We start from the raw sequence: 25,535 nt of genomic DNA, 5'->3' as shown, positions 1-25,535 counted from the left end.
ATGATCAATGCACAAGCCTTTTTCACATGATCATAATTCAAGCCAACACTAGTGTAATGTCTGTAGAGCCACCAATTCATGTGAGACAGTCTTTGGCAAAAATTGAAAAAGCTTGTACTATGTAGGGTGAATGTGACAAGTAGAGTGATTTATTGGAATCTTTACAAGCTCTTGTTTGCTCTTGTTTATATTCCCCCAGCCTTATGTAATTTGTTTTGTTTAGTGTTTATCCAATTAGGGTTAAAAGGGTAGGACTTACTGTACTCCAGAACCAAGAGAATGCTTCTTGATCCTGATTTTACTGGAATACAGGAGCAGCTTGTGAAACTCTCTGGATAGGAGATGGGGTACATTGGTTCTTCCAGAACCAAAGCCAAATATGCTTTAGCATCAATTTGCCAACAAACCTCCAACCACACACACACATGCACACACACACATACACACACACACACAAACAGGAAAATTGGCATTGTTTCATATTAGAATCTGAGAAATCTAATAGTGAAGAAACCTGGACATCACAGCTAAACTTGTTTACTCTAAAGGAAAATTTATTTTTCTCATGGATCTATTAAAATTCCTCTAGATGGACTTTTACATGTATATATTTCTACCTGTTGTTTTCTTGGAAGCCTAGCAGAGAAGTAAAATACATCACTCACCTCTAGCATATGATTGCCAGATTTTAACAAAAATCTAGTCAGTGGTAAGTTGTATTTAAGACAATCTCATTTATGTGAGTATGAGTGCCATTCTGGTTCTTAGATACATTAGTCTGTGCAGTGGCCACAGTTTCACAGAGTGAAACTTTCAATCTACAAGATCTCTATGTTTACATGCAATACACTGGTTATTTCACTGCATTTCCCCACTTGCATTCAGGGATACAGAAATATTTTTAAGAGCTTGTGCCCCCAGAAACTATGGAGGAGAAATGGACACAATGTTTATTAACAAATCATCATGAATATCACTCATATCAAATTATAAGCTATACTGAGGGACATCAGCAAAAGTAGAAAATTATATAGAGAATAAAAGGGGAAGTTAACTTATATTTATAGGCTCAGAGAAGTCCTCTGTGAGAAAGTGACTTTTAAGCTGAGACCAAGGATATGTAGAGTTACTTTTGGTTTCCCCGCTGTTTGAAAGTTTGTGAGGATTAGAGAAAATGTATGTAAAGTACCCAGCACAGCATCTGGCAGCACCAAAATTCTCCAGGAGATTCTGATCCAGCCTGTCTCCTAATCAGTGACTACGAAGCCAGCTGGTACCTCAGACAGAAGCTCTTGAGCTGCACATGCTGCCTCAGGCTCCGGATCTGGTGTCATAGGTATGCCCAGGTTAGCTGAGGATCCCTGTGGCTACAGCCTTCCTGGTTAGCCTTCACAGTTAGCCTTCACAAGTATGCTCTGTATGTGAATTGCTGCTCAGATGTGCTTTGTTCAACATTTCTCTCCAGGGATGAACACCCTTCCTCTCGCTTCCCCTTTGTTCCAGTCCATTTGGCTTGGCTCTGATTTCCTGCTTACTCATCTTGGGAATAGGTTCATCCCATGGTACCCTAATCCCACGGAACTTCCCTTGAACCAATACATTGCCACCTCCCCACTGAGAGATGCCAGCCTCTTCTCCCAACTTTCCCAACCACCTTAACCAAGTCAGCCCCTCCCACATAGTCCCTAGTTAAGATCAGAATGAGCTTTATCTGCTTCTTAAACTTTGTTGTTCCTACCTCTGCAATCCCTCTTAGGCTATGGAACTACTGCGGGATGAATTCACCAAGCCGCAGCTGGGACTGCCTTTGTACTCCTCTCTCTAGACAGTCTGCCCCAGTCTCACACATGGCCAAAGTCTGGTGGGTAGTTGCTGAGTTCCTGAGTGTTGCTCTCTGGGCCAAGGCAGTACAGGGCAACTTCCCAAGGCAGAGCAGACAGGAGTAGTGCTTGGATTTGGATCAGACCACACTGGGCTTTGCTGAGAGGAACTGGGCCAGCATACAGAATGGTTTTAAATGGACTGGGTTTGAAACAGTTCTCAGAGTGTTGAGAGCAATTATGAAGGAATCAGAGTGGCTGTGGATGCTGAGAGGTTTGGAGGTCCCTAAAGGTATCCCCCAATCTGTACTGCAGAATTGGAACCCCATTGACAAGAAGAAGAGAACTAGAGGAGGCTGGAGCAGGTGTTGCACTCAAGTGCAAGGTGTTGCACTCAGCAGTGCTGAGGCTGCAGAAAGCAGGGACACTGCCAGCAGCAACACTGCAGCTCCTGCTCCTTCCTCAGAGGGTGAGAGGCAAGCTGGGCTCAGGGTAGCCTGACAGCAGATGTGGCCTGGTACTGTGGCCTAGTAGGCCTTCCATGGACCTGGTGGTGGTAGATGGGTAAGGAGAGAACCTAGATAACAACACAACAGAGTGCCTTGACAAGGGCGGGAAAATTCCAGACTCCACCACAAACAGGAAGATAGTTCTTCCCCTATTGTGGTTTCTAAAGTTTGTAATTTCCAAGCTGCTGGCAGCACTTACAGAAAGGAAGGGTCGGCCGGGCACGATGGCTCACGCCTGTAATCCCAGCACTTTGGGAGGCTGAGGTGGGCGGATCACAAGGTCAGGAGATCAAGACCATCCTGGCTAACACGGTGAAACCCTGTCTCTACTAAAAATAAAAAATAAAAAAAATAGCCGGGCGTGGTAGCGGGCGCCTGTAGTCCCAGATACTCAGGAGGCTGAGGCAGGAGAATGGCTTGAACCCGGGAGGCAGAGCTTGCAGTGAGCAGAGATTGCGCCACTGCACTCCAGCCTGGGCGACAAAGCAAGACTTCGTCTCAACAAAAAAAAAAAAAAGGGCGGGAGGGTCATTTGTTTTTGTGTCTGAAGCACCCCAACTTGACATCCCTGTGAGCCTAAGGACAAGGAGCTCAAAGAAGAGTGTGCTCTGAGAACGGGTGCCTTCGTTATACTTGTATGCTTTCTATTTTCACACGCATACATAGACAAGCATATCAGATTCTGCACCCTTGCGGGTAAGTCACCTGGCCTGTGTCATCAAAATGTAGCATATTTCTGTACACTGTATGTTATTCTGAAAAAAAAAAAAATGCTATGCTCCCAAAGGCTGGGTTGACAAAGGAAAGGTGCTTGTAAGCAATTACTTTATTATGTTTAATACAATAAACTTGGCTTCTGTCATGAAAGACCCCAATGAAAACTGTCATCTGCAAAGTTAGGAGTACATACAAATGTTTATGCTATGTAGATAGTTTATGGTCAATTTCACTCATCACTGTTTCCACTCCCTGACTTACCAATAATTTGACAGTCCTTGCAGCTGCATTGTAACTCACCATCACCCCACCCTTTGTTTCTGAGCAGTCATAGTGGGTGAGGAGAAAAATAGGGCACATTTGAGAGAAAATATGTGGCTTTACAAAAGACAAGCACATTTCTTTGGCTGTCATAATTAGCTATGAAAATTAAGATTGAGAACATCTGTTTTAATTATGTATGTAGCACAGGCTGTTCTGTTGTTTCACAGCTTCTCTCAGGAAAGGAAAAAAAAAAAAAAAGATACCTGCTCACAATCTTCCCCTGGAACTAAGCCTAATTTGCTTTTAGCTATAAAAAACTACTATTGATATTAAATAATGTCCCTAGGTACAATATTACGTAAAATTGTTATAATTTCTTTGGCTGACCGTGTATGGTAAGATTGGAAAGTACAGACTAAATGCAGTAAACGTACGTTTCAAAGTGGAAATGACTGACAAAGTGTGTTAGCTCGGTGTTTAATTAGGCATAAAAGCTTTATTTTTTGACCCAATTGTGAAAACCATAGTAATGCAAACCGACATGGAGAAAGCTACTGGGAACAGCAAAGGAAATGGAAGTGAACTAAGTAGAAAACAGATCCCGGCCAATCAGGTCCTTGACGGCTTAAAACATTTACTGTTCTCCAAGTGTCCCAGAGTGTTAGACACTATAGAAAATTAACCCATAAAGCTGCAAGGTATCTTCACATCTGTCATCTGCCTCTGAGGAAGTTGACGTATTAGACTAGACTGACCCTGGGTTTTGGTTTTGTTTTGTTTCATTTCCTTTTTAAAAATAATTGTGATCAGATTCCTATATTTACTGTCTGTTGGAATTAAGTATTTTACCCTTCTATTAACATATCTTCATACCCCACCAACTCTGACTCTTTCTCTGTCTCCTGTCTTCTCTCTGTCTCTCTCTTTCTCCTCTGTGAATCAAATCTATTTTCTCTCATTGGATATTTCTTAGAGAAAACCCTACCCAAGACATTATCTTGCCCTTGAGAAATTTGGAGTCAAATGTATCTTGGTTCATTTTCTATTCTTGCTGAATAAAGTATTAATTTTAACTTGATTTAAATAGGATAATGATAAATTTAATAGAATAGAATAATTGCTTCCTTTTCTTTATCAAAAAAGAACGACCTTGTTGAAAGATCAAGTTAATTTAATGATTTATATTTCAAATTTAGTTTAAGAAATAGATTGTTTGACAGAGAGTGGAAAAGTGGTTACCAGAGACTGAGAGGAGGGTGCCGGAGGGATGGGGAAAGGGTCGATGTTGATGAAAAGTACAAATTTTCAGTTAGGAGGAATAAGTTGTAATGATCTATTGCACTGCATAGTGACATTAATAATAATGTATTGTATATTTCCAAATTGTTAAAGGAATAAATTTTTAATATTCTCACCACAAAAAAGATAGGTTAGTGAGGTGATGGAAAGCTTAGTTTGACTGAATCTTTCCACAGTGTATATGTAGATCAAAACATCACTGTGTATCCCATAAATACATACAATTATTATTCATCAATTAAACTAATTTTAAAAACATTGACGTATGTTCTAACAAAATATATATTTAAAATATTTAAAAATATAAGTATGTTTTATAGGTTAATAGTAAATGTTTCTTAGTTTATTTCTGTTTAGAAATTGTATTTTTCTATTTATTCTTTTAATATATTAGTTGTAAATCCCTTTGGATTTTCTATAGAGACAATCCATGAATAATGCCAATTTTTTCATTTCTAAATCATTTATTTTCATGTTGTATTTTATTTTTGACACATAATCATTACACACATTTACGTGATAGAATGTGAGGTTTCAATACATGTATGCATTGTATAATGATCAAATCAGGGTAATTAGCTAATGCATAACCCCAAATATTTGTCACTTCTTTGTGGTGAGAACATTCAAAATCCCCTCCTTTCGATATTTTGAAATATATGATACATTATTGTTAATTATACTCACCCTGCTGTGCAATAGAATTCCAGAAGTTATTCCAGCTGTGTATAACTTTGTATCCATTGACCAGCCTCTTCCGATCCCCCCACTCCCAACCCTCCCCAGCATCTGGTAACCACTATTCTACTCTCTACTTCAACAGTCCCCCATCCCAGGCCTTGGATTGGTACCGGTCCGTGGTCTCTCAGGAACGGGGCAGCACAGCAAGAGGTGAATGGTCAGTGAGGGAGCATTACCCCTAAGCTCCGCCTCCTGTCAGATCAACGGCGGCCTTAGATTCTCATAGAAGTGCGAACCCTATTGTGAACTGCGCATGTGAGGGATCTAGATTGCACATTATTTATGAGCATCTAATGCCTGATGATCTGAGGTGGAACAGTTTCATTTCAAAACCATCCCCGCTCCGCCCCCGGTCCCCACTGCACTTTCTATGGGATCAACTTTTTAGATTCCACACGTAAGTGAGATCATGCAATATTTGTTTTTCTGTGTCTGACTTATTTTACTTAATATAATGCCCTCCAGGTTTGTCCATCTTGTCACAAATGACAGGATTTCATTCTTTTTTCTAACTGAAAAGTATTCCATTATGTATGTATATATATTAAATTTTCTTTATAAGTTTATCTGTTGACGGACACTTAGGTTGATTTCATGTCTTGGCGATTGTAAATAGTACTGCAATAAACAGATATCCCTTTGACACACTGATTTCATTTCCTTTGGATATATACCCAGTAGTGGGATTGCTGAATCATATAATAGTTCTGTTTTTAATTTTTTGAGGAACCTCTGTACTGTTTTCTCTAATGGCTGTGCCAATTTACTTTCCCATCAACAGTGTGTATGGGTTCTCGTTTCTTCACATCCTTGCCAACACTGGTTATCTCTTGTCTTTTTGGTAATAGCCATTCTAACTGAAGTGAGATGATCTTATTGTAATTTTGATTTACATTCCCTTGATGTTTAGTGATGTTGAGCATTTTTTCATATACTTGTTGATCATTTCTATGTCTTTTCAGGAAGATCTATTCAGGTCTTTTGTCATTTTTGAGTTTGATTATTTGGTTTCTTGTTACTAAGCTGTTTGAGTTCCTTCTACATTCTGGATATTAATCCCTTGTTAGTTATATACTTTGTAAACATTTTCTCCCGTTCAGTAGATGGTTCACTCTGTTGATGTTTGCATTGTTGTGCAGAGCTTTTTAGTTTGATGTAATCCCATTTCTTTATTTTTGTTTTTGTTGCTTGTGCTTTTGAGGTCTTATCCAAAAAACACTTGCCCACACCAATATGAAAAAGCATTTTTCTTATGTTGTCTTCTAGTAGTTTGGAATTTCCAGTCTTACATTTAAGACTTTAATCCATTTTCAGTTGATTTTTGTATATGCTGAGAAATTGGGGTCTAGTTTCATTCTTCTGCATGTGGATACTCAATTTCCCAGCATCATTTATTGGAACATGTATTTTGTATTTTATCCATACTATGGTTAAAACCTCTAGAAAAATATTGAATTGAAGTGATGATAGTAGGTATACTGTTCTTTTCTCAGTCTCAAAGGGAAAGCTTTTAATGCTTTACCATAAAATACAAATATTTGTTAATTGCTTTTATCGGATTAAGAGAGTTCTCATCTATCCCTGGCTTGCTAGATTTTCTTAAAATTAATGAGTATTGAATTCTATCAAATGTTTTCCCTATATCTTTTAAGATAATCATATAAATTTTGCCTTTAATCTACTAATTGATGAGTTACATTAATTGATTTTCTAACAGTAACCCATATTTTAATACATGGAATAAACCCATATTGGTCATACTGTTTTATCATTTATATATGTTTCTGGATTTAGTTTGCTGACATTTTGTTTGGAATATTTACATATATATTTGTTATTGAGATTTGCCAGTTTTTTCTTTTCTTGCAATCTTCATGTCAAATTTTGATATTCAATTATTGGCCTTAAACAATTAATGATAAATTTTTATGCTACATAATAATTTGTATAATTTTGAAATGATTTCTTAGGTGTAGGAAGATTTTAACTACTGATAACAGTTCTTAATAATTAATTAATAATTAATTTAGTAATGTTCAAGTTTTCTAATTATTCTTGAAATAGTTTTAATAGTTATTATTTTCAGACGTATGTTCAGTTATATAAATTTTAAATGAATTGGCAAAATTTATCGTTTTTTGTACAAAATGCAGAAGCATTGAATTTTTAGCAGAAAAATGATATAATGTTCAGGGTTGTTACACAAGATTAGTTGGATCAGGGTGGAAAAAATAGAACTCTTCATAGGTCAGCTATTTAAATGGCACCTGCCAAATCATTTTTGAAGTGGTTATATGCAGCTTCATCAACATCTAATCAGTTTGGAAAATTATTGAATACTTTATTAACTCTGTAAAATATCATTTTCTTCCAAGTGGTCTGTTGGTTTGGTTAATGGTCAATTCTACATCAAAGGGAACTTCTATGGATCATCCATATCCCATTCTTACATGTTATACTGGTGCACCTATGGGCCTTTATCAGTGAGTGTACCCCAGAATTTCTCTGAGTGGAGTCCACTGCACCTCTGGTGGACCTCAAATATCCTCATGGACTGAGAACTCATCCAAAATACTATTAGATTATTGTTGTCCTTAGAGCCAAATAACTTGTAACTATAGAGACATTTCATTTTTATGTCTACAAATGGGATATTTACTATTAATAGTATCCTACTAAGTGAGTTATTAAGGGTTACTAAAATTGGGTATTTGTAAATAAAGTTACCATGTCACCAGATTGTGAGTATACAAAATTAGTAGACTCCCAAGAAGTCCAGCTGTCACACCACAACTGGCAGCACTGCATAGCTCCTACTGTATACCTGAGCACACAGAGAAAGAGTCTCCACGGATTTCTGGATTGAGGGTTGGTTATTGGTGTATCATTAGTGTCCATTTTAATTTTTAGTTTGGTTTAGATTGTAGTTGTCAGTTGCAGCTGTTCTTACATAAACTTTTGCCATTAGTTGTGCTTGATTATCAATTCGTTTCTAATGGATTGTCTGTCAACCCTAAAGCATGTACTTGTATAAACAGTTCTTGGGAGCCTATAATTTTCCAATAGCTAGACTTTAAGACACGAATTATAGTTTGAATATGAACTATTCGTGCATTTAGTGCGAAAGCAGGTGTTTACATAATTTGATCCCACAGTAAGCTTTCATTGTTATCACACAGTCTTCCTTGTAATTCTATCTCCCTGCCTCCCACTGGAAGATGGGGATAAGGATAATAGGATGGGTGTGGAGTTATTTGACTTGTTATAATTGGGCTGAGGTAACAACTTTTGTGGATTACACTTTAGAGGACTCTAGGGGTAAATATTCTATAATAAAAAATGACCAGCCGAGGCAACATGGCAAAACCTCATCTCTACAAAAAAATATAAAAATTAGCCAGGTGTGGTGCTGCATGCCTGTAGTCCCAGCTACTGAGGTGGCTGAGGCAGGAGGATCTCTCGCATCCAGGGAGGTTAAAGCTGCAGTGAGCCGAGAATGCACCACTGCACTCCAGCCTAGATGATAGAATAAGACCCTGTCTGAATAAAGAGTGTGCTGGAGTGAACATCCTGCATCAAACAATCCTTTTCTATCTTCTTTTTAAAAATGCAGATTAAATAAATGTTTCCTTGTGAGCTATCTCAAAAAGTAAGGCAAATCCTGGAATTAGCTTCTGTGTTAACGTGTAACATTTTGGCTTTGGCTAAGAAGGAGAGAATTCTGCAGCTTACATGTTCTTTAAGAAAATGAATGGTCACATCACCACCATGGATTTGTTTACTGTAATAGAAACATTTCACAGGAGAGAGACATAGTACAATGAAGGGGAACTAGAAATGGAAATTAAAATTAAAAGATCCCTGAGTTCTGGTATTTGAGGGTGGAAGGTTTGGCTTTCCCTGGCGCAGTCACATTCCACAAGATCACCATGTAAACATGCCTTCTTTTTTCATCTGTAGGAGAGCTAATTTCTCTATCAATGTTGGGGAAATTTGTTTTAAAAATTATTCAGAGAAAGTTTAATTTTAAAAGATCAATTCCTGCCTGAGAGCAGTGGCTCACATCTGTATCCCCAGCACTTTGGGAGGCCGAGGCAGGAGGATCGCTTGAACACAGGCATTCCAGACCAGCCTGGGCAACATAGGGAGACCCTATCTCTACAAAAAATAAAAAATTAGCTGGATGTGGTGGCACATGCTTGTAGTCTCAGCTACTTGGGTGGCTGAGGTAGGAGGATCTCTTGAGCCCAGGTAGGTAGAAGCTGCAGTGAGCTATGATCATGCCACTGCAGTCCAGCCTGAGCCACAGAGCAAGACCCTATTTCAAAAAAAACAAAACAACAACAAAAAAACAGTAAAACAGAGATCAGTTCCTGGACCCAGCAATCATAAGAAAACATTGTCTGGATAATCGCCATCATTTGCAGTACACCTTGGAATGTATTTCTGTGTGCCTATTGAATGTGGATGATTGTTCTGGCTTGGAGGGTTGTAATCACTGAAATTAAATAATGCAGATACCGGAAGGATATGTGGGGACTGTTCAGTTCCTTCGCCCCAATCCCATGCTGAGGGGACTCTGGAATGAGTTCAAAATACCATCCTTTTAATCTTGTTGTGCTGCCTGTCTGATTTTCACATCTATAAAGGAAGCTGAAGCTTAATGCAGCGAGGGAATTATAAAGCTCTTTTCCTTATAGCCTCAACTGGACTTCATACTGCTTTAACCAAAAAAATAGAGATACAGACACCAAGAGTTGAGAGTTAGAATAAAGTTTGGGGTGAAATAAGCCATAATACTTCAAGGCATTAGATGTGATGGGTTTTCCCAGCATCTAATTCTTTTTTACCAAAATATACATATTTCAATAGAAAAATATAAAGAATGCACATAGATTCTCTTAAATCTTGCCTGAGTAAAGTTTTGATTCTATAAAGACATCAGAGGCTGAAAAAACTCAGTTATTGTAAAGAATTAAATAGTGTTGAATCAATACTATGACCAAATCCCATTCATTGATCAAATTAATGGAAATAAGTCTTGAATTCAAATTTCATTTCTACCAATTGCTTTGCTTTCCATTTTTAAGTTTGAAGTTGCTAACTACTAGCTTGGATAAGGACCATTACCTCTCTGAATCTCAAGTTCTTCCTCAGAAAACAGGGTCGGTACAGTGAAGAAGTACACAGGCTCCAGAGTCAGCCTGTAATCAAAGCCCAGGCCCCAACCCTTCACTTGTAGCTCTTTAACCTGAGGCATATTTGCCTGTGACTCAGTGTCCTCATGTATTGAGCAGTGATCACCATAAAACTGCATCCTGGTGCTGTCATGAGTTTCAGATGAGTCAATGAATGTGAAGCACTTAACATAGTGCCTTCCACAAAGACATAATAAATATTAGTTATTAAAAACAACCCTTAAGGGGTTTGTGAAAATTGATATGAAAGTACATTGAAAACAAAAAAAAAACATGTATAAAGACAATCTTTTTACTAATATGACTCTGGAAACTTACTCCATTTTTAATAACTCCTTTTTCAATTATTATGTTTTTCCCTTATTTATCTCTTTTGCTAGTAGTTATTCCCTCTGTGTGTTTATTTGGTTCCTTAAGGCTTTTCTTTGTCTGTATTTGGCATAAAAGAGAAAAGGAAAGATGTCATAGAGTCAATTGGTTATACTCATGTCAATGCATCTCCCATGACCAGCATGTCCCCATCACAGCCACAGGGCATTGCCAGATGCTGAGAAGGACCAACAAAGGCCTAATGGCTTCATGCTGGGAATGAAGAATGCAAAAAAAAAAAAAAAAAGTACATTTAAGGGCAGATTCTTCGTTATTTTCTTTTCTTTTTTTTTTTTTTTTTTTTTTTTTTTGTGGAGTGGCACACTCTCTGCTCACTACAACCTCTGCCTTCCAGGTTGAAGTGATTTTCTCCTGCCTCAGCCTCCTGAGTATCTGGGATTACAGGTGTGCACCACCACGCTTGGCTAATTTTTGTATTTTTATTAGAGACAGGGTTTTGCCATATAGGCCAGGCTGTTCTCGAACTCCTAACCTCAGGTGATCCACCCACCTCAGCCTCCCAAAGTGCTGGGATTACAGGCGTGAGCCACCATACCTGGCCAGATTCTTCTTTAAATTCTGTTTTAATATGTCATCTAAAATTCTGAGTGGAACAAAGTCAATTTAGATAGACTCATAAACTACCAACAGATGATGATAATTTTTTAGTTATTACAGAAAGGAAAAAGATCCATATTACTCCTTTCTTTGGTATATCTGCAAAAGTGGCCTTTTTTAAAAAAACTTTTTTCATCTTCTCAAGTTTAGGAGTAAATTATGCTCTGCAAGGTGTTTACTAGAAGTTGGGGTGCATCTTCCAACATGAATAATTTTATGAATGATGGCCAGCTTCCTAGGGAAGCCCATATCCTGTTTAACCCACTGATTTTCAAAAGTGTGCCGGGTTCTAACAGCTCTACAGAAGCTAATCACCCAGAATGCCAGAACAGCCCTGCTAACACAGAGCCAGGTGCTTCCTTTCTTCACTTCCCCTGTAGCACAGATTATGTTCCCATCTAGCTCCAGGTACCTGGAGTAGCTGTCCCAAAGAGGCAGAGATCTCATCTCGAGATGAGAAGAGTGTGCTCATGGCTCTAGAGACTATCATACTAAAGAGACCAGGGAGCTAGAGGGCAGGTGAGGTATAAGCAAAGAGTAGCCCCAGGCTTAGGATCTGTGACCTGCGAAAAACACTTATTTCCAAAATGACTCCTTGAATGTCTCTTTTCTGTCCCACCAAAGACCCTTGGGGCTGAGCTGCCTACTTTCCCATTCCATTACCTTAATTTCTTGCTTCTTATTGGGTTTCTCTCCATCTTGGGTTTATGGACTAGAACAGCATCTCAAGTTCCCTTTTCCCTCGCCTTAGAAAACAGAGCTCCTTTTGAGAACGTGTGAGGGGTTTTACTCAGTGATGAAAGAAAGCTGCCTAGAGATAGAAAGTATCCTACTTATGCTTCTCCTTCCCTCACCCATCCCATGACCACTGTCACCACCCTGCACATTTTCTTTTTCTTCTCCTCTCCTCTCTACTCTTCTCCTCTTATTTCTGATCTTGGGAAGATAAGGTTTCTAAGATATAACTAAGGGTATGAAACTGACTCAACTGAGATTTCTACATACATTTCAGAGGATAGTCTTTTTTTTGTATTTGACCTGTTTTTCCTTCATTTTTTTTTCAACTTTCATATTAGATTCAGGGGTGCCTGTACAGGTTTATTACTTGGGTATATTGCATAATGCTGAGATTTGAGTACAAATGATCCCATTACCTAGGTAGTGAGCATAATATCCAATAGTTAGTTTTTCAACCTTTGCTCTCCTTCCTCTCTCCCCACTCTAGTAGTCCCCTGTTTCTATTGCTGCTACCATCTTTATGTCACTGAGTACCCACAGTTTAGCTCCAATTTATAAGTGACAACATGCAATACTTGGTTTTTTGTTCCTGGATTAATTCACTTAGGATAATGGCCACCAGCTGCATCCATGTTGCTGCAAATGACATGATTACTTTCTGTTTTATAGTATATATATATACTATAAAACATATATATATGCCACATTTTCCTTATCCAAGCCACTGTTGATAGGCACCTAGGTTGATTCTGTGTCTTTGCTATTGTGAATAACACTGTGATGGACATACAAGTGCATATATCATTTTGGTAGAAAGATTTGTTTTCTTTTGGGGAATATACCCAGGAATGTGATTGCTGGGTTGAATGGTGGTTAAGAGGATAGTCTTAACTCAATTCTTGCATGTATATGCTTGTCATCAGAATGGCAAGAGCTTCTAAGTCCCTGGGCCTGGGTGAAAAGGGTGGTCCTGGACACAGGATCTGAGATGGGAGCTGGAGGCATTGTTGAGTAGACCCAGCTCTGGGGTCAAGGAATTGTGGATCTTTAAAAAGAAAATGTCAAACCCTAGAGCATATCATCGCTCTTTTAGTCCCCTGAAAACCCTGTTTGCAATTATCCCTTCAGTGAGGTAAAAGGAAAAAATTGTCCTGTGTAGCAGGAAGATCTACAATAATGAAAGGCACAGGAAGGGAAGAGAAAATTCTCACAATTTTCCCTCCATGGACACCTTTATCCATACCTCTTCCATTTATTTTTTCATTTAATTCTATGTTGAAGTGGCATAGTTTAAGTTTGTAGAAGGCTTAACAATTTACAAAATGATTTCCCATACAGCGTTTCATTTGAACCCCGTAACAGTTCTGGAAAGTAGGCAATGGAGGGCTTAGCAGCATTGTTTCATTGAAGAAAGAGTCCAGAAAGATTGAGTTGCCAAAGGTCGTAAAGTGTGTGGTACAGACCCAGGACTGGAATTCACTTATTTCTTCACTCTTTTTCCTGCATATTAGAATTCTTCCTCATAATTCTGGTTTTGACTCATGGGATTAGCAAAAGTGCAATAATGTGAATCCATTTAAATGTTTTATGTTTTAAAAATCTATGCAACAGTTTACACAAAAGCAGGAATGTATTTTTCTGCAGTATTTCTTCTTTAACATTGTAATATCACATTAAATTCTAGCTTTGTTCCAAGAATCAATCATAAATAATTTATGTATTTGAATTATTGGGAAGGGTGTTAATAGACTAAGAGCAACAAGCCGAAGCATCAGCTATTTTATCCCATTAGAATATGAATAGCAAACTTAAGGCTGTAAAAATTCCTGAGTTGAAAAGGATTTCAGTCAGAACACTGATTATCTTGAGAAGCCTGGTTAGGTTTTTTGTTGTTGTTGTTGTTGTAATTTAATTAAAATAGGCCCGATTAATGGAAATAAAGTTAGTCTTTTATTATAAATAAGGCTTCAGTTGTTGGAATAAGTTCTATGAAATGGAGACGGAGAGTAAATGTTGTTCAGAGGATGCTTATCTAGGTCTCATCATGTCCACCATTAACCCCCATTCTTCTGGTTTGACATTTTGCGGATCATTGGTGTTCCACTGAGGTTGAAAAGAGGAAATATATGAAACAGAGCTCAGAGAGCTGCATTTGTCACTGCATTGACTGCTCTCGGAAAAATCTGGGTGCGAAATGCCATCTAAAGGTATTTACCAAGGTAAAGCTGGGGGTGAGCTTATAAAGGGAGACTATTCCTGTCCCAAATTATCAGGAAGTTTGGAAGCTATTTGCTGAAGAAAACAGAATTATTGTCTTCTAAGAGGCAATCTTAATCACTATTTAAGTATTTTAAAATAATCTTGAGATGAATGAATTTCGGCTGAATGCCTTCCTTATTTGCTAAGTGGCTTGTGTGTACTATAATCAGATGTTAAATTTTTTAGTAAATTATATCTAATATGGAAAGTAAAGCGTATCTAATACTAATTCATAAAAACAAAAAATTATATTTACTGTCCTTTATGATTCCAAATGATTCATTTCCTCACTGCATTACACTGCAGGAAAAATAAGAATTTTCAAAATAAGAAGAACTTTTTTTCTCAAAATGGCTTGTACTGCCCATTTAAAGGTTTTTACATCCAGTCATTTCTGTGACATAATTTTGCTACTTTGGATGGTAGTTAATATTTTTATGATTTTTTTAAAGTACAGAAAACATAAAGTTTAACATACACCTCTGTTTCCATTCTCTATAATTAATGTTACTATTTTATGATATTTGCTTCTAGTCTTATTTTTCCCCTGAAAATAGAATATAGATAAAATTAAAGACTCTATGGCTGTGAAGCTGGTATTTTTCAATCCCCTTTTAATCTTATATGAATATGTATATATCTATAAGCAAAACAGTATATTTTTATTTATATAAATGAAATCATACTACATATTTCTCTAACCTTCTTTTCATACTCACTATTTGAGAGATCAATTCTTAGAAATACGTATGTATTTGCGTGTGTTTGTGTGTGTGTGTATTGGGATGAAGGAGTTCATTCTTTTTCAGGAAAATCCTGGAGCAAGACTATGGGGGAATTTAGAAAGTGGTACTTCCCCCAGAGAACTGACGAGAGTAACATCACTAAGATAGGAATTATTACCATCAAAGCAGGACACAAAATATGGACCACAATACTGGTACTGGAATACTCAGTGAGTCCACTATTCCACAAACAATGCAGAAATGCACTTAGTAGAGACTCAGAGAGCAAAAGATCAGTTTCTGCACATCCCACTCACTATTAAGAAGTTAATAGCCTAAATGCTAAGATAAGGTGAAAATTACATCTATAGTATGAATTAATCCTTGATAATTCATTTAAGTCAGAATATCATTGTATCCATTGTTTTATATTTTAAAATGTCATTCAGATAGCATACATTTTACCTAGATTATATACTTGTAAATCTGAGGTAGATAAGCAACCTGTGAAATATAATTTCAAAACCACTAAAAGCTTAACTACCGTGATCTGATTACCCAGCACCTGTTTCTTAAGCATATTTCTACCTACCCTGTCTATATAAAGTTTCATGTTAGCAAGATATGCCTACAATGGGAGAATTGTGAAAGATGTATTAATGATATTTTAAGTATAAGCACTCTTCAAGTGGATGTATTAAGAGCTAATAATTTCCTCTAGTTAGAATATTAAATGTGTGGAAATTCAAGCCAACAAAGAACTCATTACATTCACAATTTTATAAAATATTCCAAGTCATGTATAATTTGCTTCTACTCTTTTGTTGCATAATACTTTTATATTTTGATTTGATTGGTGTCAGATATGTACTCTGAATTACATAGTGTGCATGTGTGGACAGATACATAGAAGTTTCTTATTTTTATCTTGCATAATTTATATTGCATTAAAAGTACATGTATAGCATACTAGCCTTAAGTCAAGTCAAAATATTGATTTTTATTATAGACGATCATGGTAGCTAATGTTTATTCATTGCTTATAAGCCAGGTATTGTTTTAGTATTTTTTTTCACACATTGCTTCTAATTATCTCCAAAACCCTGCCCAGTAGATATTATTGATCCTACTTTACAGGTGAGGAAACTGAGGCCTAATGATATTAAGCCTGTACCCAAGGGGATATAGCTAGTATGCAACACAGGTAAGATCTGAATCTACATCCATTAGACTCCAAAGACAGCCCTTTCTATCACACCACATTACTTCTTAGGAGCATGCAAAAGCTTAGTAGGCTACTACTAGCTGTGAAATGCACTTTTAGTTGGATTGTCTGAGCTGAAGCACAAACTAACTAATTACGTGGGCTTGGACATGTTGCTTAACCTCTCCTTGTCTCAGTCTCTTTCTAGAGCTGTTTATAAAGATTAAATCAGTTAATATTTTTTAAATGCTTAGAAAAGTGCCTGGCACATAGTAAGTATTCAACAGATGTCAATTATTAGTAATACTATTAAATATTTTTCTCAATCTTCAATATTCTTGGAGTCATCAAGAATGTTTTAGGTTGCTGAATGTGTAAAGAATAAATAAATGCCTGTATATATTCTATAGAAAATAAGGATTGGTAATAATCTTGATTAGCTCGGAAGAGGAACTACAAAAAGGGAGGATCCAGGAAATACAGTTAAAAAGATCCACAAAATAGGAAACACTCCATTGGAAAACTTAATTTTCCAAACCAATAGCAAAGAACCCATCTGAGCAACCATGATTACTTTATTGGTAGTGAACTACCCATTAAGATACACCAAAAGAAAAAATATTATAGCTCCAGCTTGTGTATTATAGCCGCTGAGGCAGGTGATCACTTGAGACCAGGAGTTTGAGACCAGCGTGGCCAACATAGCGAAACCATGTATTTTTCTACTAAAAATACAAAAATTAGCCAGGTGTGGTGGCATATAACTGTGGTCCCAGCTACTCGGGAGGCTGAGGCAGGAGAATCGCTTGATCTTGGGAGGCAGAGGTTGCAGTGAGCTGAGATCCTGAGATTGCACCACTGCACTCCAGCCTGGGCAACAGAGCAAGACTGTTTCAAAAAACAAACAAACAAACAATAACAGCAAAAAACACTGTGAATTCATATTTTTCCCTTTTTGTCTGTTAAGCCCAAGTAGATGGCCAGCTTTCTGATGGTCTATAACTTCTCTTTATTTTTTCACGTTAATACCCATTATGGTCTTTTTCACATGGTGGGGATTCAGTTTATAGTTACTGACTGGTGTGTGTTGTAGGGGGGACCTCTGCTCCTGTAAAGCATGGAACATGAAAAATGAGTCTGATCCAGGAATCATTCTGTAAGGGGTGGAAGGGGAACCACTGTGGGTTCTAGCATCTTGATTGTATTTGTCAAGTGGGTGATACTCAGTCCTCAGACATCTCAGAACTGGAGAGATTTTTAATTCGTCCATTTTTATGTCTTCTGCAGGTCCTAATACAATGCCTTGCACAGAATAGCTAATGATTGCTAAATTGAATCATAGTTTATCTCTTTAAAATTTTTGAAGAAGGTAATCTTCCTGATTCCTGTTCTCTGCTTCAAAATGATTCTATTTAGTTTTATAGATACGATGTATTGCATTTGACCTCTTGGCTCCACTACTACAGTAACCGGGTAATCTTGGACAGGTCTCGGGCTGTGGGCCCTCACGGTTCTCTTCTATTCTATTGTGTTGTATTCCTTGGGCTTATTGGAGCAGAATAAGATCACTTCAAGCTTTAAACATTTGAAATCCCTAAAAGCAAAACAGAATAAAAACCCAGTATTTTCTGAAGTCATAGATAAGAAGAATTGTGTGAATAACCTGGGTTCACTGAGCAGCTCAGTGTGGAAGCTGGATACTTTTTTACCAAAAGCCCAAGGTTAATCTTATGATACGGCAAGTTTGGGACATTTAATCGTGGATGTAGAAGATACATGATTTGTATCCACTGCCTAATAGCCTTTTAAGCCTTAAATTCAATCTTATTACATAATACATTCCTTCTATCTTCCCTTCAAGGTTCTGCTTTTCAGCTTCCAACATTTTGTGAATTCTTGACTGTCTTCTGAGTTGTGGAGGTCGCATTTGGCCACAACGTCACTTTTAAAGGATTGTGTTGTAATTTTTGAGTCAGAGCCCCTCACCTACTGCTTGGTACCTGGTAGGTCAGGAAAGGAAACAAAAGAAAACATTGCTTTCCTTCGTTTTGAGTTTCCTTCGGTTTCTCCTTTCCTCATTTTCTTTCTAACACAAATAATATAGATTGGAGCTCTGCTTCTCAAATTGCGGTCTGTGAATAGCCTGTAATCGTGGTCTCTCAATAGTTGTGGAATCTCAATCTGTAGTTTAACTGGATCTCCAGGTGATTCCTGTGCGTATTAAGCTTGAAGTAGCAGCAATTAGAGGCTATCGGTGGCAGTGCTCACACTTCTCCCCGCTATCCAAAAAAGAATCCCGAAGCTCATGGCCTGTGTTTAGCCATAGTTTTATATTCACATATGAACAGCACATTCATAAACCCCATGATACCTTGAGTTATGTCTACTTTGGAGTGCATGATTTTACAGGACTGAGCAGCTTGTCATTCTGATTTAAGTGGGGGTGGAGATATGCTTATTTAAAACCCATGAAAAGAGCTCATGCTTCATATGCTCTTGGTAATATCTGGAGATAATTGTCACTTCAAGCTTCAGTCTGTACTTCTCCAAAGTATGTTTTATTTCCTTGATTTTCATGTAAAAATATGGAACATTTACCAGTGTATCATTTTGTGCCAAAAATAGATTAATTGCTTTTGAATAACAAACAGACTTATTTCAGTATTGAGAGTATTTCTTTGCCACATTTTACTTTGCTGTGGTAACTTTCCAAGGTAAAGAGGTATAAAATGCTTTTCCCTGTTGAGATATTAATTTCTTTTCATTTAAATGTTGAATGGCCAGAATTGAGGAAAAACTCCAGGATTTTCTTCTAGTACTAAAATTCAGGTTTAACTGGACGGCTACCCCAGTCTTATTTTGTAAAACAAGCTTAATGAAATTTAAACGTTTAGAAAGCACACGTTAAAATTATAGCCCAGGATCATACGTTTAACCTGGAGCCCTTAAGCAAACATGTTGAAAGCTTCCTTTGTTTATTACTAATTTTATCCCTGGATACCACCTCCTACCAGGGCCACAGTCCTTCAGTCTGTGGCTCCCTCACTCCCCTGCTGCAATTAGAGGCATGGGGCTCTTTGAAAGGCTATAGGATGGCAACTTTACATTTTAACATGGGAGCTATTGGGAAACTGGAAAACACAAATCAAACTTGTAAAAATGTAGAAAGGGAGTGGCAGGAGAGTACTTGGAGTTTTAGCCTTACATCCCTAGGAAATAAAGATTGCCAGATAAAATACAGGAATTCCAGTTAAATTGCCACCAAAACACTTTAAATTATATCAACTCTCAGTATAATATGCATAAAAATCTTTCTGAGCAAATTCCTGGGTCTTATCCCCCAAGAGTCTGAATGATTCACTAGCTCTAAAGTGGATCCCAGGGCATTGCCATGGTAACAGGCTGATGAAGATGGTTTAGTGGACCACATTTTGAGAAATACCTGTTTAAATTGTTTAGAATTAATCTAACTCTATATTAAGACTTACCCAGAAAGTGGTGAATCCTATTTCAAAACTTCCTAAGACTGACTTAGAAAATAAACTACCTACTTGCCCAAAATTTCAGATAAAACTTATCTTAATATTACAAGCAATTGCTTTGCTTCTAGGATACCCTCTTGCAGCTCATTTTGTATTCTTTTTTTGTGTTTTAACTTTTAGGTACAGGTGTACATGGGCAGGTTTATCATATAGATGAATTGTGTGTCACGGGGGTTTGGTGTACAGATTATTTTGTGACCCCAGTAATAAGCATAGTACTGGATGGGTAGTTTTTCCATCCTTTCCTTCCTCCACCCTCCACCTTCAAGTAGGCCCTGGTGTCTGTTGTTGCCTTCTTTGTGTCCTGTGTACTCAATGTTTAGCTCCCACTTATAAGTGAGAACATGTCGTATTTGTTTTTTTGTTCCTGTATTAGTTTGCTTAGAATAATGGCCTCCAGCTCCATCTATGTTGCTGCAAAGGACATGATCTCATCATTTCTCATTCTTTCAATTTGTACTTTTAAAATAATGTGCAGTGGCATAGTATATCTCGAATATATATTTTATTATATTCCTACTTAAAAGTACAAAACACTTGGTCAAGTATAAGAGATGACAGAGAACAAGAGCTCAGAGACCCTTCACGGAAAGAACAGAAAGTTAGAGAGGTCAAACTTCCTATAACCTAAGGAGGAAGTCTTGGTAATTGAAGGAATGCCAGCAGAGCGTTCCCCTGGTAGGTGATCATCTCAGCAGGTAGACAGAATCACTGTCACAGATTTGGGTGACCACTAGGGACCCACTCTGGGTATCTGGATTTATGAGTTAGTCTGTAGTGTCTTAATGATTGGGGGTTCTATGGGACTTCATTCTTTGGGCATATGGAATACTGAGTAGGTGCAGAGCTTCAGGCCTGGGATGGAATTGGCTAAGACTGGGGTACAAGGCAGGCTTTGGCCAAAATAATTAGCCTAGAGCCAAGTTCTTATAATAAGAATAAAAGTTAAAATAAATAACTTTTAAGAATAAAGACAATGCTGACTTGTTGTATATATCAGTTTTCTAGGGCTGCCCTAACAGCATACCATGAACTGAGTGGTTTAAACAGCAGAAATTTATTGGCTCACAGTTTGAAAGCTGGAAGTCTCAGCTCAAAGTGTCTGCAGGGCTATGCTCCTTCTGAAGGCACCAAGGAAGGATCTGTCCCGGGCTTCTGTCCTAGCTTCTGGTAGTCCCTTGGCTTGTGGCAGTGTAACTCCAACCTACACGTGGTACTCTCCCTGTGTGTATGTTTGTCCCCATGTCCAAGTTTTCCCTTCTTATTAGGATACTAGTCATGTTGAATTAGGGGCCCATCCTACCCTAGGATGACCTCATCTTAACTAATTACATATACAACGACACTGTTCCAAAAACATCACATGCTACAGTACTAGGAGTTAGAACTTCCACAGTGGTTTTTTGTGAGACATAATTTAACTCATAGCAAAGCATCTCTGCCAAGGTCTTAGGCCAGAAGGTCAAATATTAGCAGGCATGAATTTGGCAACTTTATGGGAAGATCCTGGTTCTTTGTGCTGTCAAAAGGAAGCATGGCTTGGGCCAGAGTAATGAGAAGCTATGATACCTGGGTTAAAATTGCATTATACACCCAGGCTGCTGCTACCAGAAGTGAATTTAGCAGTGCCCCCAACAAGCAAGTGTGAAACATCTGAATGTGTCCGGTGATGTCCGATGGCTTCATTTCTACTCTCATCCCCACAGCCCCATCCAGGCAGATAAAGGTGAAAGGAAGATTTCTTTCAGATTGTCAGATAAAAATACAGGAATCCCAGCTAAGTTATAATTTCTTTTTTTTTTTTTTTATTTTTTTTATTTTTTTTTTTTTTATTTTTTTTTATTATACTTTAAGTTTTAGGGTACATGTGCACATTGTGCAGGTTAGTTACATATGTATACATGTGCCATGCTGGTGGTATATCTCCCAATGCTATCCCTCCCCCCTCCCCCCACCCCACAACAGTCCCCAGAGTGTGATATTCCCCTTCCTGTGTCCATGTGATCTCATTGTTCAATTCCCACCTATGAGTGAGAATATGCGGTGTTTGGTTTTTTGTTCTTGCGATAGTTTACTGAGAATGATGGTTTCCAATTTCATCCATGTCCCTACAAAGGACATGAACTCATCATTTTTTATGGCTGCATAGTATTCCATGGTGTATATGTGCCACATTTTCTTAATCCAGTCTATCATTGTTGGACATTTGGGTTATAAATCATGCTGCTATAAAGACACATGCACACGTATGTTTATTGCGGCATTATTCACAATAGCAAAGACTTGGAGCTAAGTTATAATTTCAAATAAACAACAAATATTCTTTTTAGTAAAGATATTTTCCAAGTATTATCAGGAAATGCTTACACAAAAACGTTTTATTTATGGAATTGTATTTTATTTATCTGAAATTCAAAAATTCAAATTTCACTGGATATTCTGTGGTTTAATTTTTTTTTTTATTTTCTGAATCTGTAGCACCTACCTTGATATCATATCACTTATGTCTTCAGCTGTAAAAGAAGAATTTAACCCTAGTTAACCTTAAGCTATGGGACATGTTTCCCAGATGTATCTTTGGTGGTGTGAGGACTGCCACATTATCTAGGTGGTTGCCTAACGGGGGTAGAGGTCACCTAAAACATCAGCCGGGGTCCTACCTGCCCGCCAATCTCCCTGAGGGCCTAAAGAGATAACAGTGAAGGTGTTAGTCAAATATTAATTTTGATCTTCAGTATTTTTAGAACATATTTAATTGGGTTTTGATCTATGTGACTTAAGAGAGAAGACAGGTGATATGGAGCCATTTTAGACTGGCAGCCGTGGCTAAGCTATCTTGCCCATTTTCAGGTGAGATAAGGGAAGTAGATTCTTTCCAGTTCTTTTGTTCTACCTGGTCCTAGCACTACAGTGCTGGTTTGATGAATTTGAAAATACTATGTCTGTGCATCATGGTAAAGGATGTGATCATCAGATAATTATTGACAAATTGTCAAACTATATAGAGGGCTAAGTGAGAGAATAATTTCTTTTAACCAGGGTAAACTATTTAAATATGCAATAGATGATCACTTTCCTGGGTGTCAGGTCCTTTCGTTATGATTGTTTTGCATTTTAGACTTTTTTAGTTTATAGACATTTTAGTTTCAGTGCCTCAGGATGCGATTTTGTTCTTTCATTTTCCCATGTGGTGGTACTTCACTTATTTGAACTATTTTAGCATAATGTTTTAGTCTTTATGATATTCTGAATTTTGATTTGTTCATGTGAGGCATCTGCTTGAACAAACTTTGCTCTTAATGGTGGGCGGTAATTCAGGCCTTCTCCAAAGACTTTTGGCACCAGGCTCGGAGGTTGTTTTCCTTGAATGAGAGTGTTGTTCCTTGGGAGGCAAATGTTATAAAATTTAATGGGAAGTGCGAAACCCAGAAGTGCCTTGCTGGCATTTTTTTGTTTTGCAGACAAAGAAGATAATGTTTAGAGTCAGCACTGTGGGCTCCTCACACTTCAGTTTGATGAAGAAAGTAAGACTCTGGGGAATTCAAAAGCATAATTCTTCTTTAATTAAAGATGACGCCATTAAATAAAGTAGAGGCAAGAGAGCAAAATAATGCCAGAAAGTGGGAAGCTTTACTGCCAATGCCTTTTAGTATCCAATATCTCTCAATATACACAAAAGCTTTCCATTAGTACAACTTTTTGACTCTTTTCCAATGGCTAGAATGGAGTTCTTTGGAAGTAAATTGAAGCACTCAAGCATCAAGAGCTCTTTGCTATCAAATTTGACTTCCCCTTTCTTTTCTACAAGGAGGAAGATGGTGGCATTGATCTTTTGTCACTTCCTTCCTCTCTCCAAATCTCCTGCCCCTGGCTGATGATGAATCAAATTCTAGAACTCTATTAGTTATTCTAACTTGTTTTAATAAATACTCTTCTCAGCCGAGGAAACTCAGAATCGAGTCTTCCAGGCATTGAGCAAACAGCCATGGAACACCCATGTGCTTCAAGTCTACACACCAGCAAGTCTGGTACTTGGGCTTCTTATTCCTGAGTATTTCTTTGGTGTCCTTTAGTTGCTTAATAAGTGGGAAATTAGTATGTGTTTTGGACAAGGGTGAACTGTTACCTTCTGACAAGATTTATCCATTTTAGTAGCTTCTCATCTTTCCTCAGGGGACATAAGTAACATTTTAACTAGGTTCTGTAACAACATTTCATGATTATTTTGTATTCTCAGCAGGACAACAGTGGGCATAAATTCTTTATGAAATTAATCCCAGTGACAAATTGACATTATAATCCTCTGTTTCTCTCCTTCCATGGGGTGCAAGTTCTGGTAAAATATTAAGTCAGTCAAAAATACACTTCTCTTGTAACAATTTTATATAAGCCATATGTTATGCATTTTCCTTGCCATTTTTATTTTATGGCAGCAGTTTCAACTAATGGCTAAAAAAGATTAAAAAGACATCAGTAAATTACATTCTGACTCCTAAATAATCTAATTTTTAAAAAAGCAACAAATTATATTCCTTTGCCTAACATGTTAGAGAGTAAAAGCAATTAGGCTGCAGTTATGTTAGTCAGTTTGTGTTATTCAAGCACAAGTATATCTAGCTCCTTGTACTTAACATATCTTAAATGCAATAATCATCAAATGATTCCTTTGGATATAATATCTGATTTAATAACTTTTCTACTTAATACCTTATTACATTCCATGAAACAACGTATGTACCAAATTTATGAGTTAGCTAGTGGGTAGGAGCCATCTCTTAATCCATGTTTGAATATCTATTCCCTAGCCCAGTATAAGGATCGCTATAGAAACTCTAATGGTGAGTGGTTGGGTGTGTAGATGGATGGAAAATAGAGGTAGAGGGTGGGAGAAAGGGGAAGAAGAGATGAGTAGGTGGGCTGTTTGGTACTCAGAATTCATTTTCCTTAGAAATAATGAAATAAATACCTTAGCTAGGTGTTAGACTACTAAAATGCCACCATTTTTTAACTTCATAGGATTTACCTGTGAACATTCATATGCTAGGAGGACATGATAATAATGGCCTTTCATCTTCTTTATTATTTAAAACTAGTTTTAAATTATTGAGTCAAACAGAACCACTAGTTCTTATTAAAAGAACAATATTACTAAAGTTCATTATTTTTATTAGTGCACTGACATAATTCAGTAGTGGTCAGGCAGTCATGACACACCATGTATTACCAATTAAGGGCTTAGGGAGCAAAAATCTCTTCCCAGGACTTGACTTTCAAAGAATAAATTGACCATGAGAAACATTCAGCCAGGGGGCAGCATGAGTCTGTGCCATGGTGCCTGCTCAGTGCTCTGTGGCCCACTTAACCAGGATGATGTAAGACACTAGGATGAACAGATGTCACCAAGGCCATAGTGGTAGAGGCTCTATGTAGACAAAGTAGAGACTAGAGTACATGGGAAAGCAAACGGTCTTCAAGGACATCATCTACTTTCATATGCTTGTTGCGACCTCTGATTCATCCTCAGGCCTGTTA

At 37.6% G+C, this 25,535-nt stretch overlaps 1 protein-coding gene across 13 annotated transcripts in view; it reads left to right on the top strand.

Moving 5' to 3' along the window:
- The window catches only part of MCTP1 (multiple C2 and transmembrane domain containing 1), a 606,796-nt gene that overhangs the window by 232,044 nt on the left and 349,217 nt on the right, over positions 1 to 25,535 (top strand). The window lies entirely within an intron of this gene.

The sequence above is a fragment of the Gorilla gorilla genome, chromosome 4, assembly GCF_029281585.2.
Source record: "Gorilla gorilla gorilla isolate KB3781 chromosome 4, NHGRI_mGorGor1-v2.1_pri, whole genome shotgun sequence".
In the NCBI taxonomy this organism is placed as follows: domain Eukaryota; kingdom Metazoa; phylum Chordata; class Mammalia; order Primates; family Hominidae; genus Gorilla; species Gorilla gorilla.
This window is presented reverse-complemented; position numbering and strand designations above follow the sequence as displayed.